The 9,592-nt window shown below is 33.7% G+C and overlaps 1 pseudogene across 1 annotated transcript; it reads left to right on the top strand.

The window, feature by feature from the left end:
• The first annotated feature begins 244 nt into the window (after positions 1-244).
• Positions 245-7,978, top strand: LOC102582510 (uncharacterized WD repeat-containing protein C17D11.16-like; annotated as a pseudogene). Its single transcript, XR_001473394.1, has 17 exons — positions 245-568; positions 1,701-1,839; positions 2,868-3,067; positions 3,278-3,354; positions 3,432-3,527; positions 3,640-3,763; positions 3,891-3,947; positions 4,016-4,081; positions 5,178-5,248; positions 5,345-5,441; positions 5,644-5,718; positions 5,832-5,930; positions 6,597-6,740; positions 6,840-6,869; positions 6,966-7,028; positions 7,195-7,272; positions 7,463-7,978. The product of XR_001473394.1 is annotated as an uncharacterized WD repeat-containing protein C17D11.16-like (transcript).
• The last annotated feature ends 1,614 nt before the right edge of the window (positions 7,979-9,592 follow it).

Here is a 9,592-nt window from a genome sequence, read left to right as displayed (position 1 = left end):
GTTCTGTTAAATTGCATTTTTTACATGTCATTAGTTACGTTCATTACATTTTTTAATATTTATTTTATTTGTTACATTTGTTAATATTCATTTTGATATTTTGCATAGTCTAAAAATTAATTCGAATATGAACAAAATTCATACACATATATTTTATTAGCTAGTAATTTGACCCATGATTTTTAGATAATACTATTGTATGTACTATTATAAGTGATTTTTAATTTTCTATTTAACCTATTTCTTAGTATTAAGTTGGGGGCGGTGAATATTTTTTTTTAAGATTAGGAGGAAGACTACCAAATGTGCAAAAAATCCCAATTTTTCTGCCGCCACAACCCATGTCAAAATAGCAACCCAAACTACCTGTTTCTCTCCTCTCCCACCACCTTTTTTCCAGCCGCCAAACCACCAGCAAACCAGACCAGCCTGAAATAGCCACCGGAAAACACCCTCTTTCGCAGCTCTCAACAACCACCGAAAACTCAACCAAACCCATTACTCCGTTCAGTGTTGCTATGGTTCTGTTTTGCTGATTTGATATTGATTTTGTTCAAAATTCATTCCAGTGAGTTCTTTTTTAGGCTCTAGTTATGGTTGATTTTTTGTTTTTTATTTATTTCTCTCATGGGCTGTTGTTTATCTTATTAATATTGATGTCATTCTATTAATTGATTAATGTGTGAGATCTCCTGTTGGAATATGATATTATTATTATGCTATTTTTCTGTTAAAAGTTTACTGTGATGCTTTTTTGTTCATTAGTTTTTGAGTTAATTTGAAAGATTTTACTCTTTCCATTGTTACACTTGATTTTAGTTTTAAATTAAAATTTCATGCATTTTGTATTTGTAAAGAACATAAAAGGATAGTGTTATGTGTTACCATTTGATTATTGTTTGTTAGGTGCTTCGAGCCATTTTACTTTGTTATTTTATTTAGTTTCATACAATTTTGTGTTTGAAAAATACATTAAATTGGGCCAATGAAAATATCTCTCCGTCGGTTTTCAAGGCCTCTCCAATGTTAAAAGACTAAAAATTAGTTTAAGTTCGTATATTTTTATGTGTTAAAATTGGCCGATGAAGAAATTACCGTCGATTTCCAAGGCCTTCTATCTTAATAAGACGAGTTTTTATTTTGAAGTTATTATTTAATTCATTTATTTTTATTTTTATTTTTTTAGTCCTAACACTTTTACTAATACTAAGTGTCTTTACATGTACCTTGAGTTGCTTTCAATTGAAGTTATTTGAATGAAGTTCGAATTATATTTTTTATTCACTATTGTATATATTATCGATGTTAGACAAACCTCAAGTCATTTTTGATATTATTGTTTTGTTTTATTACTTATATATATCGCATGTTTGTTTTACTTGCATGTTGTTTTGTCTCTTCTTCAATTTGAAAAAATGAATTCAAGTCGGAACCCACAGTCATGGATTTCGAAGGATGCCTGACACCTTTCCTTCGAAATAACTTGAACTTCTTACCTAAAATCTAATGGTTTCGTAAATATTTTTATTAAAATTGGTTTCCTAGTTTTCCTAAAATTAGGTGGCGACTCCTTTAAAACTTTTTTTTTCTTTAAATTCTTTTAAAATTTAATTAATTGATTATTTTTTGAGTTACCGCGACATTTCACCCTTTGAATAAAGTAGGGATGTGAACAATTAGTTTTTTGCTTGTGGTTGTAGGTTAATAAAGAAGTTTAAGAATGATAGCAGCTATTTCATGGGTTCCCAAAGGGGTTGCAAAGTCTGTACCAGCTGAGGCTGACCCACCTTCAAAGGAGGAAATTGAACAGATTTTGAAGAGTGGTCTTCTTGATAAACGGTACGTGTTAATTTTTTCATTATGTTTTTCCCCAATATCTGAAAGTGGCGAGAACCCAAGTTGAGGAGCCTAGAAGGTAGGTAGAACTTATCATTACCTCGTGAAGGTAGAGAGGGTGTTTCCGAATAATGCGTAATTGTTTTTACTAATTAAATTAGTTCTGCTGAAACAACTAGGCTAAATACCAACCCGTTTCAGTGAGTTTGAGTGAGCATTATCAGAATGAATTAGCCTTCTAGGCGGTGTATTGCATGTTGTTTGATTCGGCAACACTGATGCTTTTCTCATATCATACAATTCACATAGAAAAGCTTTTTGTTGTGCATAACACTCTGTTTGGATAGTTGTTACATATTGTTTTATAATGTGTTGTGTTGTATTGCTTAAATGAATACAATGTTTGAATAGATTGTAATATTCTTTCCTACATAATGTCACACATCGGATAAACCTACAAGAAAAGTAGGATACAAGATAAAGCGAACAACTACAACATATTCAGTGTAATTCCGCAAAGTGGGGGTCTGGGAAGGGTAGCTTGTATGCAAACTTGACCTTTAGCTCAGAGGTAGAATGGTTGTTTCCGGTAGACCTTCGACTCAAGATACAAATAGTCTAGAAAAAGAAGTAATAGAAATAACGGAAACAACAGACTATAATAAAACAACATATAGTATGGTAAATGATAAAATAAGATTATTAAATAATAAGTAGTCATAAAATGATAAGAAAAAATTAGGCTAACTACTTAATCACACCAAATCGGTCATTACACGAAATGGTACTTTTTGGCGTTACCTAACGATAGATTTAATGATACGATTTAATAAAATTTAAGTAACAATCCGAACAAACATTGTATTTAAACTAACATTGCAGTACAGACAACCGTCCAAACAAGGTGTAAAAGTAATTAACATTGACAGATTAAAAATCTATATTTTTTGGAATTAAACTTGATACTTACGTTCTGTGTAATCTTTACTTTGCCCTACTCTTGAAAGTCTGTTTCTTTATTCCCCTTCCAGTGAAGATAGTGATGATGAGGAAGCTGAAGAAGATATGAATGTTGATGAATCCAAGGAAAATGAGGATGATGAAGTTGCTATTGCATTGGCTGCTGCTGATGCACTTGGAAAGGCTACACAAATTTCTTCTGCAGGAACCGATGACATAATAGATGGTTTAAAGGAATTGGACATGGACAACTATGATGAAGAGGAGGAGGGTAAATTTAGTGCATTGACTCATATGTTGATTTGGGTTGAACATAGTTTTTTGTTATATCTAATATAATGGCGGTATTTTTCATATTCAACTCTTTTTGATAAGATAAATATTTTCCATATTAATTTTCCCAAGCCTAGCTTATATCAATTTTTATTTGGAAAACTGTTCCTAACTTTTCTCTCTTTTTTCATGTGTTTGACATTGTCAGGAATTGAGCTTTTTGGTTCAGGACTCAAAGACTTGTACTACGCAAGTAATGACATGGACCCATATCTCAAGGATAAGGTTGTACTATGATCAATTTGTTGTTTCATCATTTTTATCCGATCAAGTATTACTAACTCAGAAAATTATTCTTTCAGGACAATGACTCTGAAGAAGATGATGACATGATAATAAGACCTGATGATTCTGTTATAGTTTGTGCAAGCAATGAGGATGATGTCAGTCATCTCGAGGCAAGTAGAACTTACTTCACGACTCAACAGCTCGATAATACTTCCATTTGTACGGTCCAGTTAGTTTCATTTTGACCCCCCTTTGATTTGTGACTCTGATCCGTGCTAACAGATAATGATTTTGGAAGATCTATCAGATGGTGAAACAAACATGTATGTTCACCATGCTCTTATTATACCTGCATTTCCTCTCTGCACTGCATGGCTTGATTGTCCTATTAAAGGCGGGGAGAGAGGTATGGTTCTGCTTGAAGTTGAGCTTTATGCTGCTGAAGTATTTTCTCTTACTGGTTTTGAGCATATGTTACCTTTGAAAGCAACTTTTCATTTACTCATGTTAATAAATGAATTATACGTTGATAGGTAACTTCATAGCTGTGGGTTCAATGGAACCAGCAATGAAATTGGGACATTGATATAGTAAGTGACTCTACACTGATGTTTATGAACTCCTGAGTCACTACTGATCGTATCTTCTTTCTCTGTAGATAGATGAGGTGCAACCATCTGTTATTTTAGGTGGCATCGCTGATATAAAAAGAAAGGGGAAAAAGGTAATTTAAGCAATTTGACCTTTCTATTCTTTGATCCAATTTTCGATTGAAATGCTCTTGTATGCTAGGTCAGCTTGTGCAGCTGAAATTTGTTCTAGATGTTAAAGCCTAAAGGTAGGAAATACATCAATGATTTTCATTGGTCATTCTCCATGTCACTGTGAAATAGTTTCCGGAGACTTCTATTTGGAATAAAGTTGTAGGCTACTGCAAACTTATAAATCAAATAAAAAAAATGAAAAAATAGTGCTATGACACTTGGCAATCGAAGATGGTCAGTGTGCTCAGGTTTATGTCTCTCCTAGTGCCGATTGTCCCTCTTACTTCATACATGTGCCACATGTCAGATCTTCAATAATAGGTTTGTACTTTGTTGCTTACTATTCTGGAGTAGGAACTATCTGCATTAGTTATCCGACAGACTCTAATTTATGGCCATTTGAGCAACCTGAGGTGGTACCCTACAAGGAGCTTTAGGTTTGTACCAACAAATCAAGTAGCTACCTTAACGGGTTTGGCCTTCGGGTCAACCGACATTTTCTTGTTTAACTTACTCTCCATGCCGCTACTCTATTTACTGCAACATGCCATACATGGCAGGCATATTGTGACTATCAGTGTTCTTAATCTCAGTACCTTCTTTTGGTTAATAAGAGCACCACAAGCACCAACTTTTATGTGTACCTCCCCCATTTGTCCTTGTGGGCATTGGGCAATGCTCTTTTTGAGTGACAGATAGACACGTGGTAGAGGTAGGAAGAGAGACAGGGAGACATAGTAGTTTCTGCATTTGGAATTGAATTGTCATATTATTTGGTTTGAAGAGAAACTTACTCTAAACCACTATTTTGTTAGTCCGTCATGGCAGCAGACATGGTCAATTTTGTGGGAATTAATGCACACCAAATACCCCCCCCTCCCCCAAAAAAAAAAAAAAATTAAAAAATTAGGACCTTACTCTTTAAGAAAATGAAAGAAGGCGAACGATTTGCCAGTTTTTATCATTTGCATGGTGGTCTTTACTGAGTATATGATAATTGTCTGAGAAAAACTTACTTATATGCTCTATTTACCTACTTTGCTAATTTTATTGCAGAAATCTATCAAATACAAAAAGGATAGCCACAAGGATGCAGTACTTGGTCTTTCTTGGAACAAGGAATATAGGTAGGGTAATTTGATTGATGAGTGTTTGATGTTTGCCAGTGCCTCTCTTTGAGGCTTAGTCAAACTTCAGATCTTCTTATTCAACATTCTATGCAGGAATATACTTGCTAGTGCTAGTGCTGATCATTCTGTCAAGGTTTGGGATGTGACTACTGAAGCCTGTAATCTCACTATGAATGACCATACTGACAAGGTAGAACTTAGAAAATTTAGCAGTTCTATAAACATCTCAATGTGTTGTATCAGACCCAGTAACCTAGATAAAGTTGAAATATCTCATCTTTGCTAGAGTTTGGAATATGACTGATGATAGTTGAATTACCTATAGAACATTAGACTAACTTGCTTACAAATTATTGAAAGAAGTAGATTCATCGTCTTGCTATGTTTGACAGGTTCAAGCAGTTGCATGGAATCCATTTGCTCCACAGATTCTTCTGAGCGGGTCATTCGATCATACAGTTTGCTTGGTGATAAAACATTTCTCCTTTTTCCTTTTTTCCCCCCTTTATTCTTGAAAGTTGGGATTGTGGATTAGTTTCTTTCTTTAAGATGCTAATTAATCTTTCAATATCTCTTGCAGAAGGATGGGAGGAAACCCTCTCACAGTGGATTCAAGTTTTCAGTTGGTGCTGATGTTGAAAGCTTGGCTTGGGATCCGCATTCGGAGCATTCATTTGTGGTCAGTGCTCGCATCATGTTTGTTACTAATTCAATCTATGTTAAGGCTTTATTTGCTTTGTCATGCTACAGGATAATATAATTCTTTTGATTCTGATATGGGAATCATTAGTGGAGAGATTGTTAATGATTTCTTAGCATTAGTATGAGAACTAAGGATGGGATTGTGTTTATTGGTTAGGTAACTATACACTATGGGAGTATGGGTTGGGGGTGGAATGTTATTGAAATTAAGTTTGACAATTAGTTTACTTTTCCCTTGTGCATATTAGTTTTATATTTTTTGCTTGTTGAACTTTTTGACATATATTATTTATTTAATACAGAAAATTGAAAGTATTTATCCGCCTCCGAGTCTCTATGGACTTAAATGAAAATAAACACTGGAAATTATATATTTAATACAGAAAATTGGAAGTATTTATCCACCTCCGAGTCTCTATGGACTTAAATGAAAATAAACACTGAATAAATTCAAAACGCCGCATAATTATGTTTCCCCTTGGCTCAATCACTAAATTTCTGTACCTTATAACTGTATGACACCTAAGCGTTTTTTGGGAAGGATGAATAAATCTATTTTAAAGTCAGGTCAGGAATCTCGGTCTTGATGTATATTGGATATTAAGAAATTGCTAACCAAATCAGAGTTCCTTAAAACTTTCAGGTCAGCTTGGAGAACGGTACCGTTACTAGTTTTGATATCCGTGCTGCTAGTTCTGCTTCGACTTCTGAGACAAAGCCAAGTTTCACCATCCATGCTCATGATAAAGCAGCGTCCTCATTGTGCTTCAATCCTCTAGTCCCAAATGTATGAGGAACTTTTTTTTTTTTTTTTTGGCTTTACCCTTAATTATTGTTACCTTTTCAACATTTGCCTAACTCACTTTGCTTGTGTATTGTTGGGCAGCTTCTTGCAACTGGCTCCACGGACAAGATGGTACACTCTATCTGTCTCTGCTGCTTATTACCTAGTTTTGATATATTCCGTGGGATGAGAGCTATTTTGGTTATTAATTTGATAAATGTGCTGCAGGTTAAATTATGGGATTTGACCAACAATCAACCTTCTTGTATCGCATCTAGGAATCCGAAAGCTGTATGTGATTTTTCAAATGTTTTGTGGTTCTTAAAAATACATGTTTGATGCTCTTATATTTCCTCAAAACCTGTTATGAAAACAAGGTTTTAGATGGTTGCTTAGACATTTTGATTGGCGGAATACTAACTATCATGACGACTCTTTTGTTTTATTTTATTATCAGGGAGCCGTCTTCACTGTATCCTTCTCAGATGATTGCCCCTTTTTTCTTGCTATTGGTGGCTCTAAAGGAAAGTTGCAGGTGCGTTCTGTTCCTTTTGAAACTTTTGGTAGTCCTGGTAAATCCCCCAAACCTCGTATTTTTTGGAACGAGGTCCTTGGTAACACGACATAAAGAGCTATTGGTTCTAATCAATCTCTGGCAATTAATCAATAATTTGAAGTTTCTGTGTTTTTGGGCTGAGAACTTTGTCTTTGCTTATCGTTTCCAGCTATGGGATATTTCGTCTGAAGATGCCGTGTTGAAGAAATATGGGAAATACGTTGCACAAAAAAAGCCATCGCCCAAATCATAATGCAAATGTAGTTATGGAGATAAAGGTGTTGTGAGTTCTATAAGTGAAAATATTGCCTCCCATTATTTACATATGAGCATGAAAATTTTTGTTGTTGCTGAGGAACGTGAAGAGTTTGGTGGAATCAAGATAGCTGTGTGTATTTTTTTTAGACAACCAACACAAGTTCATCGAGCATGTACCGGAGTGGAGATTAGGCAGAGTTATCTTGTACTTGTGTTGGTTGACGGTAGCAGATTCCCGATGATGCAATAGTTGATGTCTAGCTAGCTGTTCGAACACCATCATTATCTAGAAAAAGAAAATACATTTAAGATTTTGGTTGATTTTTTTAATTTATCAAAGTCGAGGGTAAAATATGAAAGTAGGACAATCTTGTTCTATTTTTACATGGTTCCTTTTAGAGCCAGATATAAGGAAATGCATTACATATTGTTAATTTTCATAGCATAGTTGTTTGTGAAAATCAGAAAGATTTCAAGTTATCACACAAGTGACTGATAATACTATGCAATTTTGAAAATTGACACAAAATTTGATAATATTATCACATATTTATATAAAAAGCAAGCATTTTTATTGAGATTTTGACTCATAAGGAAGAAAATTGATTAATAGATGGAATCATATATACACAGTATTTAGAGAAAAAATAATTAGTTATTGGAAAAAAAAAAGCATACTTTTAATGTTGAATTAGGATTAACAAGAACAAAAACAAAGCATTAGGTTAAACTCTACTTCTTGTATAAGTTGGGAAAGGATCCGGTGGATTAACTTTGGGAGCTAAGTCGAAGATCTCAATAGTCTTGTTAGTAGTTGATAAAGTGTGATGGTTCCCGGCCTTTCTAATCGGTGAAAAGTAGTGGGTGTCCACTAACGACTATTCCTGGCTTGGCTCCAACTCCACCAAAAATCGATAGCCTTCAGCACCATCAATATTTGATACTATCTTGATAACTTCAATAGTTCATTGAAAGCCTTCGGTATTCAAAAAATTTCCCCTTAAACACTCTACCATTTGCTAATATTATCATTGATCTTTTACATAAATATTTTTGAAGCATTCTTTCACTCATCAATCAAACACACTTCTAATTAGGGGTGTGCACTATTTGGATTAAACCGAAAAATCAAACCAAATCAAATCGAATTCTAATTTGGATTGGTTTTTTTGGATTTTTGGTTTGGTTTTGGATTTATAGTTTACTTTGTTTGGTTTTTTGGTTTGGTTTCGGATTTAGAAAAATGAAAACTGAAAAAACTGAATTTTATATATATATATATCATATATATATATAAAAGAGAACCTTAGGCCCGCCTACGTGGCGCCACCACAAACTAAAATTCCCTTTTAATTTATTTATTTACAAAACTAGCCTTCCCCTTTCATGAAAAGTTGTGAAATTTATGAAAAGTTGTGACTTTTAGGAAAAGCTACGATTTTAATGAAGAGTTGCGACTTTAATGAAGAGTTACGACTTCTATGAAAAGTTGTGACTTTTATGAAAAATTGTGACTTTTTTTAAAGTTGCGACTTTAATGAAGAGTTGCGACTTTTATGAAAGGTTGTGACCTTTCCGAAGGGTTGCAATTTTTCCAAATAGTTGTAACATTTCCGATAAGGCACAATAAACATTTGTTCACACTACCCTTTGTTGTTTATAAATAGAGGAATTTCCTCTCATTTTAAAATAACGAAAATTCTGAACTGCTTCTTCTTCTTCTTCTTCTTCTTCACAATTAAATATTTGTGTACTTTGCTCCTGTTAAGTTGCTCACTGACACCATTGCATATGTTACAGATCCTTGTATGCATTTTACCATCATTAATTTATGTTTATGTTATTAAGGATAAATGATAAAGATGTAATAATTTTCATTTTCCTTTTACATTATTAATGTTTGTTACTACGTAATCTTGTATGTAAGATAATATAGTCTTTTAGTTTTAATGGCCGATAGGTTTTAAGTATTATTTTATAAATTTCATGATATTAAATTCCCGCGCTTCGTGCGGGTAATTTTACTAGTATATATATATAT

The sequence above is a fragment of the Solanum tuberosum genome, unplaced genomic scaffold, assembly GCF_000226075.1.
Source record: "Solanum tuberosum cultivar DM 1-3 516 R44 unplaced genomic scaffold, SolTub_3.0 scf00086, whole genome shotgun sequence".
NCBI lineage: Eukaryota > Viridiplantae > Streptophyta > Magnoliopsida > Solanales > Solanaceae > Solanum > Solanum tuberosum.
This window is presented reverse-complemented; position numbering and strand designations above follow the sequence as displayed.